This window comes from Capra hircus, chromosome 19, assembly GCF_001704415.2.
Source record: "Capra hircus breed San Clemente chromosome 19, ASM170441v1, whole genome shotgun sequence".
In the NCBI taxonomy this organism is placed as follows: Eukaryota; Metazoa; Chordata; class Mammalia; order Artiodactyla; family Bovidae; genus Capra; species Capra hircus.
Window position 1 is genome coordinate 16,107,627 of NC_030826.1, and position 18,370 is coordinate 16,125,996.

Genomic DNA, 18,370 nt, shown 5'->3' on the forward strand with positions numbered 1-18,370 from the left:
TATGCCAATACAGTCTTTCCAGCAGCACCCTGCGTAATACATTTGTACAGCTTGATCATGAAGGAGTATCAGAGTGAAGTATTTGCAAGTCACTTAACTGGCTAGAAAGCCTCTGAATTAAGATGGCCATTAGCCATCTTCCATCAGTGCTCCTTCATTAGGAATAGTCCAGCTGCCTCCTCACATCAGTCTGTGCCAGTTTAAGGGTCATCATGAGATGGGAGCATCGCTGTCAGTTCTCTTGACCCAGGAGCCAATTTGTCTAAATGACAACTAGGGATCTGAGGACAGTGTGGAGCGGGTGGGGCTGAGTTCAGCTGGACCAGCGGGGCAGAGTGTTCCCTTTGGTGTGCCAAAAGCCCTCCTTCTTCTCATTTCACTCCAAAATGGAAAGTGCTCTGGTTTAGGGATCAGGGAGATGTAAGCGTATGCCTTGACTCTGAAATAGATTAGCTCTGATAACTGAGGCAACTACCACAGTGTCCTTGTCTGCAAAATGATGATGTCCATCTTTTCCAACTATTATGAGGCTCAAGTAAGTATGTGTTGGCAAAGCACCTACTGTATGTCTGGGATATATAGGTACTCAATCAGAGCAGGCTCCTTTCACCTCCAGGGAGGGATGGTAGGGCCACTGATTTAACCATAAAACAGAGAACTGAGGTTCTGAGGCAGGAGGGTGCTCCTTGTGAAGGAAGACAGGATTAAAAACAAACAAACCAACCCTGCATTTCTTAATTCCCAACCAGAATAGCCCATTGGAACTTCAAATCTGGGTGATCCATCAGCGGACCAGAGTCAGAGGGCTGCTTCAGCTTCTTTAAGAGCCAACAAATGCCTGTCCTCTGCAATTCTGTACAAAGAAGAGGGTCCTTGTCCTGAGGGAGGAGTTAGAGAGATCCCTGTGTGCAAGTGACCCCTGGGACAGTCCAGAAACAGCAAAGATGCAGCGGGGTTGGGAACTGGGTAGTTGGGACCCACACACCAAATTTCCTGGTGACTGAGATCTGCTTGTTAGAGACATTCCAGCAGCCACACTGATTCAGGAGCTCAGTGGCTGTGCTTGACTGTACAGGCGTCACATGCCGCCTGCCCTGGGAATAAATCTAGAAGAGCTGATTGGGTCACTGAAGAAATAGTTACTGAGCATTGGCTATATGGCAGGCAATATTCTAGGAACTGAGAAAATAGGAAAATGAAGTTTCCGCTCTCATGGAGCTTATATTCTGATAGGGTAGAAAAATATTAGTCGCCCAGTCGTGTCCAACTCTTTGCGACCTCATGGACTGTAGTCCTCCAGGCTCCTCTGTCCATGGGATTCTCCAGGCAAGAACGCTGGAGTGGGGTGCCATGTGCTCCTCCAGGGGATCTTCCTGACGCAGGGATCAAACTCGCGTCTCCAGTGTCTCCTCCATGGCAGGTGAGTTGTTAACCCCTAGCACCACCTGGGAAGCCCGGAAGAGAAATAGGATAGCATAAAGTTAAAATCCTCTTTTCCCCTCTTCTGTCGCAGTCTCCTCCCTGCGTGCCCAAAGGCAATCAAGATCCATGAATTTGGTTGATTTCATACTTGTTCATGGTTTTGAAACTTTCGCTGCACATAAACATAATGTGATGTTGTTGGTGTGCATAATGTGGTGTTGTTGGTGTGTTTCTTTATTTAGCATGAATGGCATCCTTCAGTATGTAATGTTTTACAGTTTGCTGTCTTCACCCCTGGTTTTGTTTTCAGCATCTATTTTTATACATTCGTATAGATCGAATTGGTTTAACTGCTGTGTCATATTCCATTGTAGGAATATACCAGCATTTGCTTATCCCTTCTCCTACTGAAGGCCGTCTGTGTTGCTTCCAAATTTTTGCCATTACAAAAAATGCTGCAACGAATATCCTTCTATATGTCTTAGTATGTGTCCTTTTATGTAAGCTTCTCTAGTGTGAATTGAATATATTAAGTCTATAGGTAGAAGTGGAATTGTTGTGAATTGGCAGCTTAGGGAGCACGCTCACTTTTAATGGCATTGTTGCCCAGTATCTGCTGACGGGAAGTGGGGAGTCAGTATCAGAATTACCTTCAAGCAACATGTCACCCACCCAGACAATTTTATACACTTCCTCACCAGCCACCTCTCCTTGTCAAGGAAGCATAGACTCCCAATGGGAACCACTGCTTCCGTGAGACACGTTTCTAGAAGGTGATGTGTCAAGGGCTTAGATATATTGAAAGATAAAAGGGATTGAACATGATGACTTAAAGATCACAAAGACATAGCCAGTTGGCTTTGATGTTTTCACCTCAGTTCTTAAATCTCTCAAGGTCTTGTTCTTGGCAGAAATATTGTCCCGATCCCAGGGGTTTACAGAGGACACGTGTATTAACTGCTTTGTTACTGAAAATCCCCAGGTCAGCCTCTGCCTAGGATGCCCCTAAAGCTGTTCTGATCCTCTAAGAGGCATGGGCACCCAGCTAGAAATAGCTAAATCATTTTTGAGTCATTGTAGCCTGTGCGCTGGGGCCAAGTTTGGGCTGAATAGCAAGAGGACAGAAAAGGGGGTGTGAACTGAGGCCAGGGCTGGGGAGTGGGAGAGGTGGACTGATGCTGTCATAGTCAGCTGTACTGGGTCACACAGGGCCCCCTCAATCCATATCCACCCGGACCCTGTGAATGGGACCTTATTTGCAAATAGAGTCTTTGCAGATATAATCGAATTAAGATGAATTTATACGGGATTAAGGGCTTCCCTGGTGGCTCAGACAGTGGAGAATCCGCCTACAGTGTGGGAGACTTGGGTTTGATCCCTGGGTTGGGAAGATCCTCTGGAGGAAGGCATGGCAACCCACTCCAGTATTCTTGCCTGGAGAATCCCCATGGACAGAGGAGCCTGGAGGGCTACAGTCCACGGGGTCGCCAAGAATCGGACACGACTGAGTGACTAAGCACAGCACATACTGGATTATGGTGGGTCCTAAAACCAACATGACTGGTGTCCAGCAATGAGAGGGACATCTGGACATAGAAACCCAGACACCCAGGTACACACACACACGCAGAGGAAAACACCCTCCCTTGTGAAGCTGTAAATCACTGTTCTAGACAGTGTCCTCTGCACCTTTCACTTGGGCTTTTATATTGTCACAGTAGCAAAAGTAAAAGCATTTTCTTCTAGTATCACTGACTGGTCTGATTTACATGAAGTCATCTGTATTCGCTGGCATTATAGCAACTTCTCCCATCTGGATTCAACTTTTTGAAATTAGGTATTAATTATTTATTTCTGGCTGCGCTGGGTCTTCCTTGCCCTGCTGGGGCCAGGCTTGTCCAGTTGCAGTGAGAGGGGGCTACTGTCCAGTTGTCGTGCGTGGGCTTCTCACTGTGGTGTCTTCTCTCGTTACAGAGCGTGGGCTCTAGGGTGCATGGGCTTCCGTAGTTGTGGTGCCCAGGTTTAGTTGCCCTGAAGCATGTAGAACCTTCCTGAACCAGAGATAGAACCCGTTTCCTCTGCATTGCCAGGCAGCTCACCAGGGAAGTCCTCATATTTAATTAATAGTCATTAATAATCTCAGTCTGGATATAAACCAACAGTAAACAAAAAGAAAATGATGGTGACCCACAAAGAGAATGCCACGTGATGATGCAAAAGGGATCATTCATGAGCAGCTGCAAGGCAAGGAAGGCACAGGAGCCTGGAGACGAGAGGAGCTGGGAAGAGGTAAGCCAGGATCGCCCCCTAGAGCCCCTTGCTGAGAGACCGCAGTGCTGCTGACACCTTGAGAGAATCAAGGTGTTGGTCTAGCGTCCAGAACCATGAGAGAATCAATTCCGTGTTCCGCGTCACCCAGCCCGTGACGTGGCAGCGCTGGGAAACGCACAGAGCCGCTTCCAAGCTGCTCAAAGGCCAGCCTCCTGGTGCTCACACCCCTGTGTGATGCCTTCTTCTCTTCTGCGGCCCGGACCTAGAAAACCTGTTCCCAGCTGATACAGCAAACACGATGAAATGCCGTTTCTGCAGCTGGGTTGTCAAAGGCTGAGTTCCATCCTGCTCACTCTGTCTTGCCCTCTCACTTTCTCTCTCTGATAAATCTGGTTGTCATGACATAAGCTGCTTATGGAGAGGCCCTCCTGGCAAGGAACGGAAGACGTTTCCAGCTAATGAAGAGCTGAATCCCACCAATGGCCTCAGGGGCAGACTTCGAAGTAGATCCCCCCCCCCCCCCAGTTGGAGCCTTGTGATGACTGAAACCTCTGCATCTTGATTACACCTTGAGAGACCCAGAGCCAGAGGACCCAGGAAACTGTGCCTGGATCCTTTACCCAGAGAAACTGAATGATAAGCTGTGAACTTATTGCTTGAAGACACAGAATAGTGGGGTAATTTGTTACACAGCGATGATGGATAACTAACAGGGGCAAAGAGTAGGTCAAGGCAGGTGCTTGGGAACAGTAAGAGCCTGAGCTGGGGCCCCTTGTTCAGTGAGTGCTGTGTGCCGGGAAGAGGGAAGACGGTGACAGAGCCCCTAGGAATGTGTGCAGACATCCATCCTCCACATCACACGCACATTCCCATGCCAGCGTAGAAGGCGGCCACTCAAACCTAAGAGTTAAATGTTGTTGCTGAAGGCCGTGTGCTTTGGCAGAACTCCCCTGAAGGGAGACATGGGATTGTATCCTTATGGACTGCTTCAGACAGACTCAGAAACTTTCCCCAAAGTCATTCTTTATTTACTGCTGGGGCTTCTCTTCCACATCTGGTGTTGCCTGGAAGGAGGTGTGGAGAAAAGAGAAAAGGCGACTGGATTAGGAGTCAGGATCCCTTGCTTCTTTTTGCTTTTTAGTTACCCATTGTTTGGCTGTGTCGGGTCTTACCGGCTGTGGGCTCTTCAGTGCATCACGGGGGATCTGCTGCACGGGCTCTGTCCGGCTGGGGCTCTCAGGCTCAGTAGCTACCGCTCGTGGACTTAGTTGTTCCATGGCACGTGGGGTCTTAGTCGCCCAATGATGGATCAGGTCCTCGTCCCCTGCATTGTCAGGGGGAGTCTTCACCGGACCACCAGGAAAGTCCCAGGAGTCCTCACTTCTGAAATTGGTTGTCATTCACCACGCTAGAGACCTTGGTCTTTCAGAAGGGTTGGAGGCTAATTTCCTTGTTCTGATGTTGAAATGAAAAGGAGGTTCTTATCCAAAGAGCACAGGGTGAGCAGCACTGGGGAAGACAAAACTGAGCGTCCCTGTTCCCTCCTGCCACCCTTAGATCCAGGATGGATCCAGGTGGGGGAGGTCCCTGATGCTGCAGCAGGTGGTTATGACTCTGGTCACTACATCGAGGTTGATGGAGGGAAGATGAAGAATAGAAACTTGCGGGTCCCTGAAGAGTCCTGGGAGAGAAAGGGGGGCACATTCCAGCAGGTATAGCAGCCCATCACAGACCAACGTGGGTGGATCGTTTTGCCAGGTGGTCCTGAAGAGAGAATGAAGGCTCCTGGTGCATCACACTCTTTCTGAGAGCCTGGGCCGGGCTGCAGGTGCCGCAAGGACACACAAGGAGCCTTTCTATTGTGTTACCAAAAGTCTATGATGTTCCCACCATTCAAATCTTTTGTAACAGAAAGATTTTTAACAGATTTTTTAAAACAGATTTTTAAGCAGGTTTTCAACTGTTTTTTAACAAATTGGCATGATCTCATTTATAATCCAGGACCCATAGCTTTCAACTAATTTAGAGGACAATTTGGTGCCCCAGGAGAAAGCCTTATGACAGGATCACTTTTGCTAGAAGAACCCAAATTGTGTGAGTAGAATTAATTTCCTCAAGCCTCCCTACCTGTGTGCTTGGCTATGCCACAAACTTTCTTCTTCTTCCCTTTCCATATTTATACAGTTGGGAGTTCATTTATATAATATCGAAAGGCCTCCTCATCACTCATATTTAACCATTCCTTATAAAATAATCAGAAGGACCAGACAAGAAGTAGAGGTGAGTGAGCTTTCATGGGGCTCATCCTTCAAAACCCAGGCATTACCTCCTTGGGGAAGACTCCATGACCTCACCAGATTGCAGGCCTGATTAAAATGCTCCTCCAGTGCATGACCAGGCACACATCCATGGACTGTAACTTAGGTGGTAACGGTTGATTTATGGATCTGTTTCCTCCATTGTCTGGTCAGACCTTGTGCTAGAGACTGGCTTGTGTCTTATTCTTCTTGTATGCCCAAGACCTAATAGAGAGCCCGGCACATAAAAGATGTCCAGTAACTATTTATTAGAGGTTTCCCTGGTGGCTCAGATGGTAAAGAATCTGCCTGCAATGCAGGAGACCTGGGTTTGATCCCTGGGTCAGGAAGATCCCTTGGAGAAGGGAATGGCTACCTATTCCTGTATTCTTGACTGGAAAACCCTGTGGACAAAGGAACCTGGTGGGCTGCAGTCCATGGGGTCACAAAGAGTCAGACATGACTGAGTGACTAACACACACACAACTATTTGTTGAATTAATGAGTGGCGAGATGGATGAATGAATAAACGGTTCTTCTGCCTAGGGTGGGAATCCTGTTTATTGAAAATACAGTCCTAGGAAGTTGGGTCTCTCTCTTAGCACATGGCTTGCTGGTGACAGTGCCATGGTATGGTGAGATAAGCATATATTAAATGGTAAGAAAATCCTATCTCAGGATCCATGCAGACCCAAGGGGTTGGGTGGAAGCACATCTACTTTCTGCTCTAACAATCTGTGGAGCTTGGAGGCAGAGATAATTAATTCATGGCATATGTGGAGACAGATGTTAGGGAAATGGGACAAAGATAACAAGGTCAATACCAAAAGAAAGAAAGGGATATGAATACTGCAGGGATGGGGTGGGTAGCCCCATAAAGTCCTTAACACTTATTTAACTGGAAATGCCCAAGCAGAAGGTCAAACTCAAACATAAAGAAATAGATGTTTAGAAGATTAAGAGGTTTGTCCAAAGCCGATAAATGAGTGCATTGAATCGATTCTCCTTGCATATTAAGGATTTCCTCCAATGAGAAGGATGTTGTAAAGGAATTGCTTAACGGAGAATCTTTGATTCTAAGTCATTGTTTAGACCAGGAACTGACACAGAAAACACAACCAAGGACAGATAGGACCAGTAATTGGTGGTGATGATGGTGGTGGTGGCAGATAGTCTCAGATACTGCTGCGGAGTGGGAGATAGCAGAGGAGTGGACATGGGGCTGTGGAGGCAAAGATGCTCATCCATTAGGTGCAAGGGTGTGATAGGAAGAGCTGATTTGGATTTGAATTGCTGCTTTACCACTTACTAATTGTGTGCTCTCAATGGATGTATAAAGCATCCACCTCTGTTTTTTCCACCTCTGTTTCTTTATTTATGCAATGGTTAGAATAATACCTATCCTTCAGAACTTGTTGTAAAGATGCAGAAAGATGTGTTTTTGGAAGCAAGTAGCAAACGCATTGGGTCTAGGTTCTGCTTATAGGGCTGGAGCAATCCAAGGAGATGCCTCAGGCACAGAAACTGCTTCCAAGGTAGGATATTTCAGAGGAAGTTTCAAGGAAGGAATGGTTTGTGCAAAATGGCAAGGAGGAGAGTGCAGCCTGGCAGATGGGGCTCTCTCTGCCTCACATCTGATAGGAAATAGAGGTAGTATCCAACCACCTGCAATTGGAAAGAAGTTTTGGACTACAGATTCAGGCAAGGAAGGAGATCCTGGATTCAGAGCTAGAAGAGAAGAGGAAGGGAGAAGATAGGTTCTTATTTAAAATGTGGGTGATAAACTCAGCTGTTTTCCTCCGCTCGAACCAAGATCCCACTAATAGGGGTGTTGAAATAAAGGCATGTCCTCATGAAGACAAAGACTGGGAAAGGGAAAAAGAAAGCAGAGGCACATCAGAGAACTTGGAAAGCTAGAAAACAGATGGATAGGTAAAATTTAACTTTGTGTAGCAGTTTGGTTTTTGTTTTTGCCGTTGTTTGGTTTAGTCGCTAAGTCGTGTTTGATTCTTTGCGACCACATGGACTGCGGTGTACCAGGCTTTCTTACATAGTAGAGGAAGCTGAAATGAAATAATCATGAGGCTCTTGGGTGAGAAATCAAGAAATCAACTGATTTTTCTTCTAGAACCCTGTAAATACTCTGGCCTTTAAGGCCACAGGTGTCTTTAAAAATGAAGGTTAAGGTTGGGGCTAAAAAGTAAAAGATTGATTGAAACTCTATAAGAATGAGACTACCTAGATTCCTTATTCTACTCTAGGCAACCAGACAACTCTCCTTCCCCATTACCATGCAGGAGACTGGAGGTTTGCTCTTCGGAGAAATGGTTACCAGAGGACATTAGAACCCAAGAATACCATACCCAGCTTGGGTAGAGTGGGGGATGCAGATTGCTGTACTGAAAACTGGGAACTGGGGAGTAGAAAACCTCTAGTCCTTTTAATAGAACACTGTAAAATAGACAAGCTGGCCTTAAAGAGAGAAGAGGCTTACAGATACTGAAGTTGAGTAACACGCCTTGCAAAATTCCTTGACCCCTGCAGAAGCATCCTAGTGGGAGCCCACCACTTGTCAGGTTAGCTTATGCACACACAGCTAATACTCTCTACAGTGCCTCACTTTTCAATGTTAAGGGGTACTTGAAACACTTATGTAAAGCCTTTAAATGAAAAATATAAAATAGAATACAGGAACTTGGGGAAAGTAGACATAAGGCAGAAAGCAGAGAAGGGGGAACTATGGAGTAAAGGCTTCCCGGGTAGCTCAGTTGGTAAACAGTTTGCCTGCAATGCAGGACACCCCAGTTCGATTCCTGGGTCGGGAAGATCCCCTGGAGACACAATTAGGCTACCCAGTCCAGTATTCTCGGGCTTCCCTTGTAGCTCAGCTGGTAAAGAATCTGCCTGCCATACAGGAGACCTGGGTTCGATCCCTGGGTTGGGAAGATCCCCTGGAGAAGGGAAAGGCTACCCATTCCAGTGTTTTGGCCTGGAGAATCCCATGGACTGTATAGTCATGGGGTTGCAAAGTCAGATACAACTGAGCAACTTTCTCTTCACATGGAGGAAAACCTTTTAGTGTGTAGCCTCAAAAAGACAAGAAACAATGTTGATGCTTTTTTAAAAAAACCTTTTAAAATAACAAATACATTTTTCTTGAAAATTAAGGGAGCCAAAATAACAAAGCTTGATAGAAAGAACAAATATATATATATTTGAAAAAAATTTAGGCACTGGAATAAAAATGCAAAGTGATGGGAAAGAGCAGGCAACAGATAAGCACCCTATAAAATTAGTCCAGAAAGTTCAAAGTCTGATAAAATTTCCGGAAAATGAAGACATCAGACTTGAGAAAACTGTCCAAAAACTAGTAAGAGAAATTTTTCCATAGTTGAAGGGTTTCCAGATTTAAGAAACTAACTTTACGCTCAGCATGATGAATAAGCTCATTATGAAATTTCAGATAATGGCAGTAAAATGGAAATCCTAAAGAAACTCCCAGAGCAAAAAGCAAGATCACATGCACAATATTAGAAATGATATTTGCATTAAAGTAATCAACAGTGATATCAGAAGCCAGAAGATACTTCACTGCTGTAGAGAAATGCCTTCAAAACTCTCAGGGGAAAAGGATTCTTCTAGATTGCTATACATAGTCAAGAGAAAGATATGCAATAGAATTTTCATGACACACACCCATTGTCCATTAGCTACCAGAATGTTGACTCTTCATCTTGATAAGGCACCGTGAAGAAAGAGAAAAACAGGGAATGCAGGAATCCAGGTCTCCAACAGGAAAGCAGGAAAAACCTTTGCAGTTGACAGCAGAGATGCAGATCCAGAAGGCAACCAATTCTGAATAATCAGGAAGATGGAGAGATCTCGGCGGGATGCTTCCAAGGTGGGTGATGGGGGATAAAAATCACAAATCTCATGTGTTGGATGTATTGAGAAAGATTTCCTATTTCTGGCAGAGTTTGGGGATGAAGTTAGAGTGAGTGATATGTAGATAAATGGGGTGAGTGAGTCAAAACTTGAAGCTGTCCTTAACTGCAGGAAAATCAAAAGGTTGTTCAAAAAGGTAAATGTAAGCATAGAACATTTATGAATACAATTTATATCAATGTAAATAATACATGTATGACTATATATTTAGCCTAAAGTTATATAATAATTATTTTGGAAGCTGACAGCATGATGAAGAGAAGTGTATGTACATGCATGTATGTGTGTATACAGGCAATGTGTTTAGGAGGTATAAACTTTTAAATCCCTTTCAAAAATACGGTCAACAGACAATATATAAATATTTTATATGCACCCTGGTTGGAAACATGAGGCAAATTTCCAGAAGAATTTGCTATGAAATTTAAAATATTTGCCTCTAGGTAGGAAAACTTCGGAGAAGGCAATGGCACCCTACTCCAGTACTCTTGCCAGGAAAATCCCATGGGCGGAGGAGCCTGGTGGGCTGCAGTCCATGGGGTCACTAAGAGTCAGACATGACTGACCGACTTCACTTTCTCTTTTCACTTTCATGCATTGGAGAAGGAAATGGCAACCCACTCCAGTGTTCTTGCCTGGAGAATCCCAGGGACGGGGGAGCCTGGTGGGCTGCCGTCTATGGGGTTGCACAGAGTCGGACACGACTGAAGCGACTTAGCAGCAGCAGCAGGAAAACTTGGGGCTTTTTGAAGGGGTGGAGGACTATTTTTTTCCAGTCTAAGCATTGAATGTTGTATAGTTTTATATGGCTGCTATAGCACTTAACACAAACTAGTTTATTGACTATGCCAAAGCCTTTGACTGTGTGGATCACAATAAACTGTGGAAAATTCTGAAAGAGATGGGAATAACAGACCATCTGACCTGCCTACATGCAGGTCAGGAAGCAATAGTTAGAACTGGACAAGGAAAAACAGACTGGTTCCAAATAGGAAAAGGAGTACGTCAAGGCTGTAGATTGTCACTCTGTTTATTTAACTTATATGCAGAGTACATCGTGAAAAACGCTGGGCTGAAAGAAGCACAAGCTGGAATCAAGATTGCCAGGAGAAATATCAATAACCTCAGATACGCAGACGACCCCACCCTTATGGCAGAAAGTGAAGAGGAACTAAAAAGCCTCTTGATGAAAGCGAAAGTGGAGAGTGAAAAAGTTGGCTTAAAGCTCAACATTGAGAAAACTAAGATCATGGCATCTGGTCCCATCACTTCATGACAAATAGATGGGGAAAACAGTGAAAACAGTGTCAGACTTTATTTTTGGGGGCTCCAAAATCACTGCAGATGGTGATTGCAGCCATGAAATTTAAAAATGCTTTCTCTTTGGAAGGAAAGTTATGACCAGACAGCATATTAAAAAGCAGAGACATTACTTTGCCGACTAAGGTCTCTCTAGTCAAGGCTATGGTTTTTCCTGTGGTCATGTATGAATGTGAGAGTTGGATTGTGAAGAAAGCTAAGCACCGAAGAATTGATGCTTTTGAACTGTGGTGTTGGAGAAGACTCTGGAGAGTCCCTTGGACTTCAAGGAGGTCCACCAGTCCATCCTAAAGGAGATCAGTCCTGGGTATTCTTTAGAAGGACTGATGCTGAAGCTGAAACTCCAATACTTTGGCTACCTGATGCAAAGAGTTGACTCATTCGAAAAGACCCTGATGCTGGGAGGGATTGGTGGCAGGAGGAGAAGGGGACAACAGAGGATGAGATGGCTGGGTGGCATCACCGACTTGATGGACATGAGTTTGGGTAAACTCCGGGAGTTAATGGTAGACAGGAAGGCCTGGTGTGCTGCGATTCACGGGGTCACAAAGAGTCTGACACAACTGAGCGACTGAACTGAACTGAGCTGAGGTGACTCAAAGCAACAGAAATTTATTCTCCCAGAGTTCTGGAGATCAGACGTCTGGCATGGTTTTCTGGAATAAACCAAGGGGGTAGGCGAGGCTGTGCCCCTTCCAGGGATCCTAGGGGAGAATCTTTCCCTTACCTTTTCTACCTTCTGGGAGCTCCTGGCATTCCTTGGCTTGTAGCTGCATCCAGTGCTTAAAACCAGTGTCTTCAAATCTGTCTTTGTCCTACTTCCACATGGCTTTCTCTCAGGGTGTAATGTCTCCCTCTGCCTCCTTCATGTGAGGATACACATGGGACTTCCCTGGTTAAGAAATCCACACAATGGTTGACTCCATGCTTCTACTGCAGGGGACATGGGTTCAATCCTGGTCAGGCTAAGTAAGATCCCACATGCTGCAAAGCACAGCCAAAAAAGAAAAAAGGATACACATGACTGCATTTAGGGCCTACCTGGATAATTCAGGATAATTTCTTTAACACAAGATCCTTAACTTAATTACATTTACTTAATCACCCTTTTTCCAAATAAGGTAATGTTCACAGGTTTTAGAGATTAGAACATGGATATATTGGGGGGAGGGAGGCTATTATTTAGCCTACCACAAACATTTAAAAAAATCTTTTTCAATACATTTATTGAAAAATACATTTATATATGATATATACATACATAGAGGAATATGTACCTTTTTTTTCCCCACTGTAGTCATCACTGGAATGCTACAGTCAACTTTATTTTTTTATTTTTTTTTTATTTTTACTTTATTTTACTTTACAATACTGTATTGGTTTTGCCATACATTGAGTTCTACCTCATGTATGTCTATAGCAGTTCTTGAATAGTACACATTTATTACTCATGTAAGATGGTAATATGTGAGAAAAAAATAGGGGAAAAGATTTCATGCTTTGGCTGATATATATCTGAGGCCAACTAGTTCCAAGTGTTTCATTTCAACTTTAAACACAAGGCAAGCCTCCAGTTAAATGACACCAACATTCACATTGTTTCCTCGAAGACATATGTGTGTTGCAAACATGTGGCTACCAGAAGCCAAGAGCTCAGGAGGTTGTAGAGTGGCTTTGTGGGGTTTCAAAACATTGAGGAGTGGTTTTAAACCCAATCTAGGGAGCCATTTGCTCTCAAACGTGCAGTGTATCTGCCTCTTACCCTCTGGATCTCTTCAGTTTTTCTCAGATTTCAGGATCTGACTGTACTCTAAACGAGTTAAAAGTGTGAAAGTCTAAGTGTTAGTCCCTCGGCCATGTCCTACCGTTTGCAACCCCATCGCCTGTAACCCACCAGGCTCCTCTGTCCATGGAATTCTCCAGGCAAGAATATTGGAGTGGGTTGCCATTCCCTTCTCCAGGGGACCTTCCCGACCCAGGGAGTGAACCTGGGTCTCCCACGGGTTCTTCACCATCTGAGCCGCTGAGGAAGCCCTAAACTAGTTGAAAGGGGCCTTAAAGATCACTGGGTCCAACCCCAACATAGTACAGCTTAGGTAATACAAAGAGGATCTGGAATAATGATTCCCAAGGCAGCTAAGGCTCCTGATCTCCGGTGTCTAGAGCTGATGCTAGCATTGATCGGAGCATCTATGCTTCAGTGCTTTTTGTTAGTCCATGAACCTCTGGCTCTCAGTTCTGTTCAGTTCAGTCACTTAGTCATGTCCAACTCTTTGTGACCCCATGGACTGCAGCACACCAGGCCTCCCTGTCCTTCACCATCTCCTGGAGCTTGCTCAAACTCATGTCCATTGAATTGGTGGTGCCGTCCAACCACCTCATCCTCTGCTGTCCCCTTCTCCTCCTGCCTTCAATCTTTTCCAGTTTCAGGGTCTTTTCCAGTGAGTCAGTTCTTTGCATCAGGTGGCCAAAGTATTGGAGTTTCAGCTTCAGCATCAGTCCTTCCAATGAATATTCAGGACTGATTTCCTTTAGGATGGACTGGTTGGATCTCCTTGCAGTCCAAGGGACTCTCAAGAGTCTTCTCCAACACCACAGTTCAAAAACATTAATTATTCAGCATTCAGCTTTCTTTATGGTCCAACTCTCACATCCATACATGAATACTGGAAAAACCATAGCTTTGACTAGCTGGCCCTTTGTTGGCAAAGTAATGTCTCTGCTTTTCTTTTTTGAAAGTGGCATTTTAAAAATTAATTTATTTTTTTATTTATGGATAATTGCTTTACAGAATTTTGTCGTTTTCTGTCAAACCTCAACATGAACCATTTATAAGTACACATATAACTGTCCCCTCCCTTTTGAAGCTCCCTCCCATCTCCCACCCCATCCCCTACCCCATCCCACTCCTCTAGGTTGATACAGAGCCCCTGTTTGAGTTTCCTGAGCCATACAGCAAATTCCCATTGGCTATCTATTTTACATATGGTAATATAAGTTTCCATGTTACTCTTTCCATACATCTCACCCTCTCCTCCCCTCTCCCCATGTCCATAAATCTAGTTCTCTATGTCTGTCTCTCCATTGCTGCCCTTGTAACTAAATTCTTCAGTACCATTTTTCTAGATCCCATATATATGTGTTGGAATATGATATTTATCTTTCTCTTTCTGACACACTTCACTCTGTATAATAGGTTCTAGGTTCACCCACCTCATCAGAAAGTACTCAAATGTGTTCCTTTTTATGGCTGAGTAATATTCCATTGTATACCACAGCGTCTTTATCCATTCATCTGTCGATGGACATCTAGGTTGCTTCCACGTTCTAGCTACTGTAAATAATGATGCAGTGAACAATGGGATACATGTGTCTTTTTCAGTTTTGGTTTGCTCAGGGTATATGTCTAGGAGTGGGATTGCTGGGTCATATGGTGGTTTTATTCCTAGTTTTTTAAGGAATCTCCATACCATCTGCCATAATGGTGGTATCAGTTCACATTCCCACCAACAGTTCAAGAGTGTTCCCTCTTCTCCACACTCTCTCCAGCATTTACTGTTTGTAGACTTTTTGATGATGGCCATTCTGACCGGTGTGAGGTGATATCACATTGTAGTTTTGATTTGCATTTCTCTAATAATAAGCAATCTTGAGCATCTTTTCATGTGTTCATTAGCCATCTATATATTTTCTTTGGAGAAGTGTCTGTTTAGGTCTTTTTCCCACTTTTCCATTGGGTTGATTGCTTTTCTGGCCTTGAGCTATATGAACTGCTTGCATATTTTGGAAATTAATCCTTTGTCAGTTGTTTCATTTGCTATTATTTTCTCCCATTCTGAGGGTTGTCTTTTCACTTTGCTTATAGTTTCCTTTGCTGTGCAAAAGCTTTTAAGTTTAACCAGGTCCCACTTATTTACTTTTGTTTTTGTTTCTGTTACTGTAGGAGGTGATCCATAGAGGATCTTGCTTTGATTTATGTCGTCCCCGTGTTCTGCCTATGTTTTCCTCTAAGAGTTTTATAGTTTCTGGTCTTACATTTATGTCTTTAATTCATTTTGAGTTTATCTTTGTGTATGGTGTTAGGAAGTGTTCTAAATTCATTCTTTCACATGTAGCTGTCCAGTTTTCTCAGCACCATTTATTGAAGAGACTGTCTTTGCCCCATTGTATATTCTTGCCTCCTTTGTCAAAAATAAGGTGCCCATGGGTGCCTGGGTTTATTTCTGGGCTTTCTATCTTATTTCATTGTCCTAGATTTCTGTTTTTGTGCCAGAGCCATACTGTCTTGATGACTGTAGCTTTGTAGTAAAATCTGAAGTCAGGAAGGTTGATTCCTCCAGCTGCATTCTTCTTTCTCAACACTGCTTTGGCTTTTCAGGGTCTTTTGTATTTCCATATGAATTGTGAAATTTTTTGTTCTAGTTCTGTGAAAAATGCCATTGGTAATTTGATAGGGATTGCATTGAACCTGTAGATTGCATTGGGTAGTGTAATCATTTTCACAATATTGATTCTTCCTACCCAGGAACATGGAATATCTCTCCATCTGTTTATGTCATCTTTGATTTCTTTCATTAGTGTCTTATAATTTTCCGTGTACAGCTCTATTGTCTCCTTAGGTAGGTTTATTCCTAGATGTTTAGTTCTTTTTGTTGCAATGATGAATAGGATTGCTTCCTTAATTGCTCTTTCTGATTTTTCATTGTTAGTATATAGAAATGCAAGTGATTTCTGTATAGCAATTTTGTATCCTGAAACTTTACTAAATTCACTGATTAGCCCTAGTAATTTTCTGATACTATCTTTAGGGTTTTCTATGTATAGTATCATGTCATCTGCAAACAGTGAGAGCTTTACTTCTTCTTTTCCACTCTGGATTCCTTTTATTTCTTTTTCTTCTCTGATTGCTATAGCTAGGACTTCCAGAACTATGTTGAAAAATAGTGGTGAAAGTGGACATCTTTGTCTTGTTCCTGATCTTAGGGGGAATGCTTTCAGTTTTTCGCCATTGAGAATAATGTTTGCTGTAGGCTTACTGTGTTGAGGCAGGTTCCTTCTATGCGCATTTTTTGAAGAGTTTTAATCATAAATGGGTGCTGAATTTTGTCAAAGGCTTTTCCTGCAACAATTGAGATTATCATCTGGTTTTTATCTTTCAATTTGTCAATATGGTGTATCACATTGATTGATTTGCATATATTGAAGAATCCTTGCATTCCTAGAATAAACCCAACTTGATCATGGCATATGAGCTTTTTGATGTGTTGCTGAATTCTGTTTACTAAAATTTTGTTGAGGATTTTTGCATCTGTGTTTATCAGTGATATTAGCCTGTAGTTTTCCTTTTTTGTATTGTCTTTGTCTGGTTTTAGTATCAGGGTGATGGTGGCCTCGTAGAATGAGTTTGGAAGTGTTCCTTCCTCTGCAGTTTTTTGAAAGAGTTTTAGAAAGATAGGCATTAGCTCTTCTCTAAATGTTTGTTAGAATTCTCCTGTGAAGCCATCTGGTCCTGGGCTTTTGTGTTTTGGGAGATTTTTGATAACAGCTTCAATTTCACTACTTGTAATTGGGTTGTTCATAATTTCTATTTCTTCCTCATTCAGTCTTGGAGGATTGAACTTTTCTAAGTATCTGTCCATTTATTCCAGGTTATCCAATTTATTGCCATATAGTTAATAATAATAGTCTCTTATAATCCTTTGTATTTCTGCATTCTCTGTTGTAACCTCTCCTTTTTCATTTCTAATTTTGTTAATTTGATTCTTCTCTCTTTTTTTCTTGATGAGTCTGGCCAAAGGTTTGTCAATCTTTGTTTATTTTCTCAAAGAACCAGCTTTTATTTTTATTAATCTTTATTATTGTTTCTTTCCTTTCTTTTTCATTTATTTCTGCTTGGATCTTTATGATTTCTTTCCTTCTATTAATTTTGGGGGTTTTTCTTCTTCTTTTTCCAGTTGTTTTAGGTGTAAAGGTAGGTTGTCTATTGGATGTTTTTATTGTTTCTTGAGGTAGGATTGTGTTGCTATAAATTTCCCTCTTAAACTGCTTTTGCTGCATCCCATAGGTTTTGAGTTGTCGTGTTTTCATTGTCATTTGTTTCTAGAAATTTTTTGGTTTCTCTTTTGATTTCTTCAGTAACCTGTTGGTTATTTAGAAATGTGTTGTTTAATCTCCATGTGTTTGTATTTCTTACAGTTTTTTTTCTTGTAATTGATATCTAGTCTCATAGCATTGTGTTCAGAGAAGATGTTTGATATGATTTCAATTTTCTTAAATTTACTGAGGTTTGATTTGTGAGCCAAGATATGGTCTATCCTGGAGAATGTTCCATGTGCATTTGAGAAGGTGTTTTCTTCTGCATTTGGAAGGAATGTCCTGAAGATATCAATGAGATCCATCTCATTTAATATATCATCTAAGATGTGCTTCCTTATTAATTTTCTGTTTTGATGATCTGTCCATTGGTGTGAGTGTGGTGTTAAAGTCACCTGCTATTATTGTGTTACTGTCAATTTTTCCTTTTATGTCTCTTAGTGTTTGTCTTATCTATTGAGGTGTTCCTATGTTGGGTGCATAGATATTTACAATTGTTATGTCTTCTTGGATTGATCCCTTGATCATTATATAGTGTCATTCCTTATCTCTTGTAATCTTTATTTTAAGGTCTGTTTTGTCTGATATGAGGATTGCTACTCCAGCTTTCTTTTGCTTCCCATTTGCATGGAATATATTTTTACATCCTCTCACTTTCAGTCTATAAGTGTCTTGAGGTCTGAAGTGGGTTTCTTGTAGACAGGATACATTTGGGTCTTGTTTTTGTATCCATTCAGCAGTCTGTGTCTTTCAGTTGAAGCATTTAATCCATTTACATTTAAAGTAATTATTGATATATATGTTCCTATTCCCTGGGATTTCTTTGGAAAGAATGATGCTAAAGCTGAAACTCCAGTACTTTGGCGACCTCATGTGAAGAGTTGCCTCATTGGAAAAGACCCTGATGCTGAGAGGGATTGGGGGCAGGAGGAGAAGGGGACTACAGAGGATGAAATGGCTGGATGGCATCACTGACTTGATGGAAGTGAGTCTGAGTGAACTCCGGGAGTTGGTGATGGACA

At 42.7% G+C, this 18,370-nt stretch overlaps 1 protein-coding gene across 1 annotated transcript in view; it reads left to right on the forward strand.

Annotated features, from left to right (window-relative positions):
- The window catches only part of ASIC2 (acid sensing ion channel subunit 2), a 1,227,754-nt gene that overhangs the window by 437,639 nt on the left and 771,745 nt on the right, over window positions 1–18,370 (forward strand). The window lies entirely within an intron of this gene.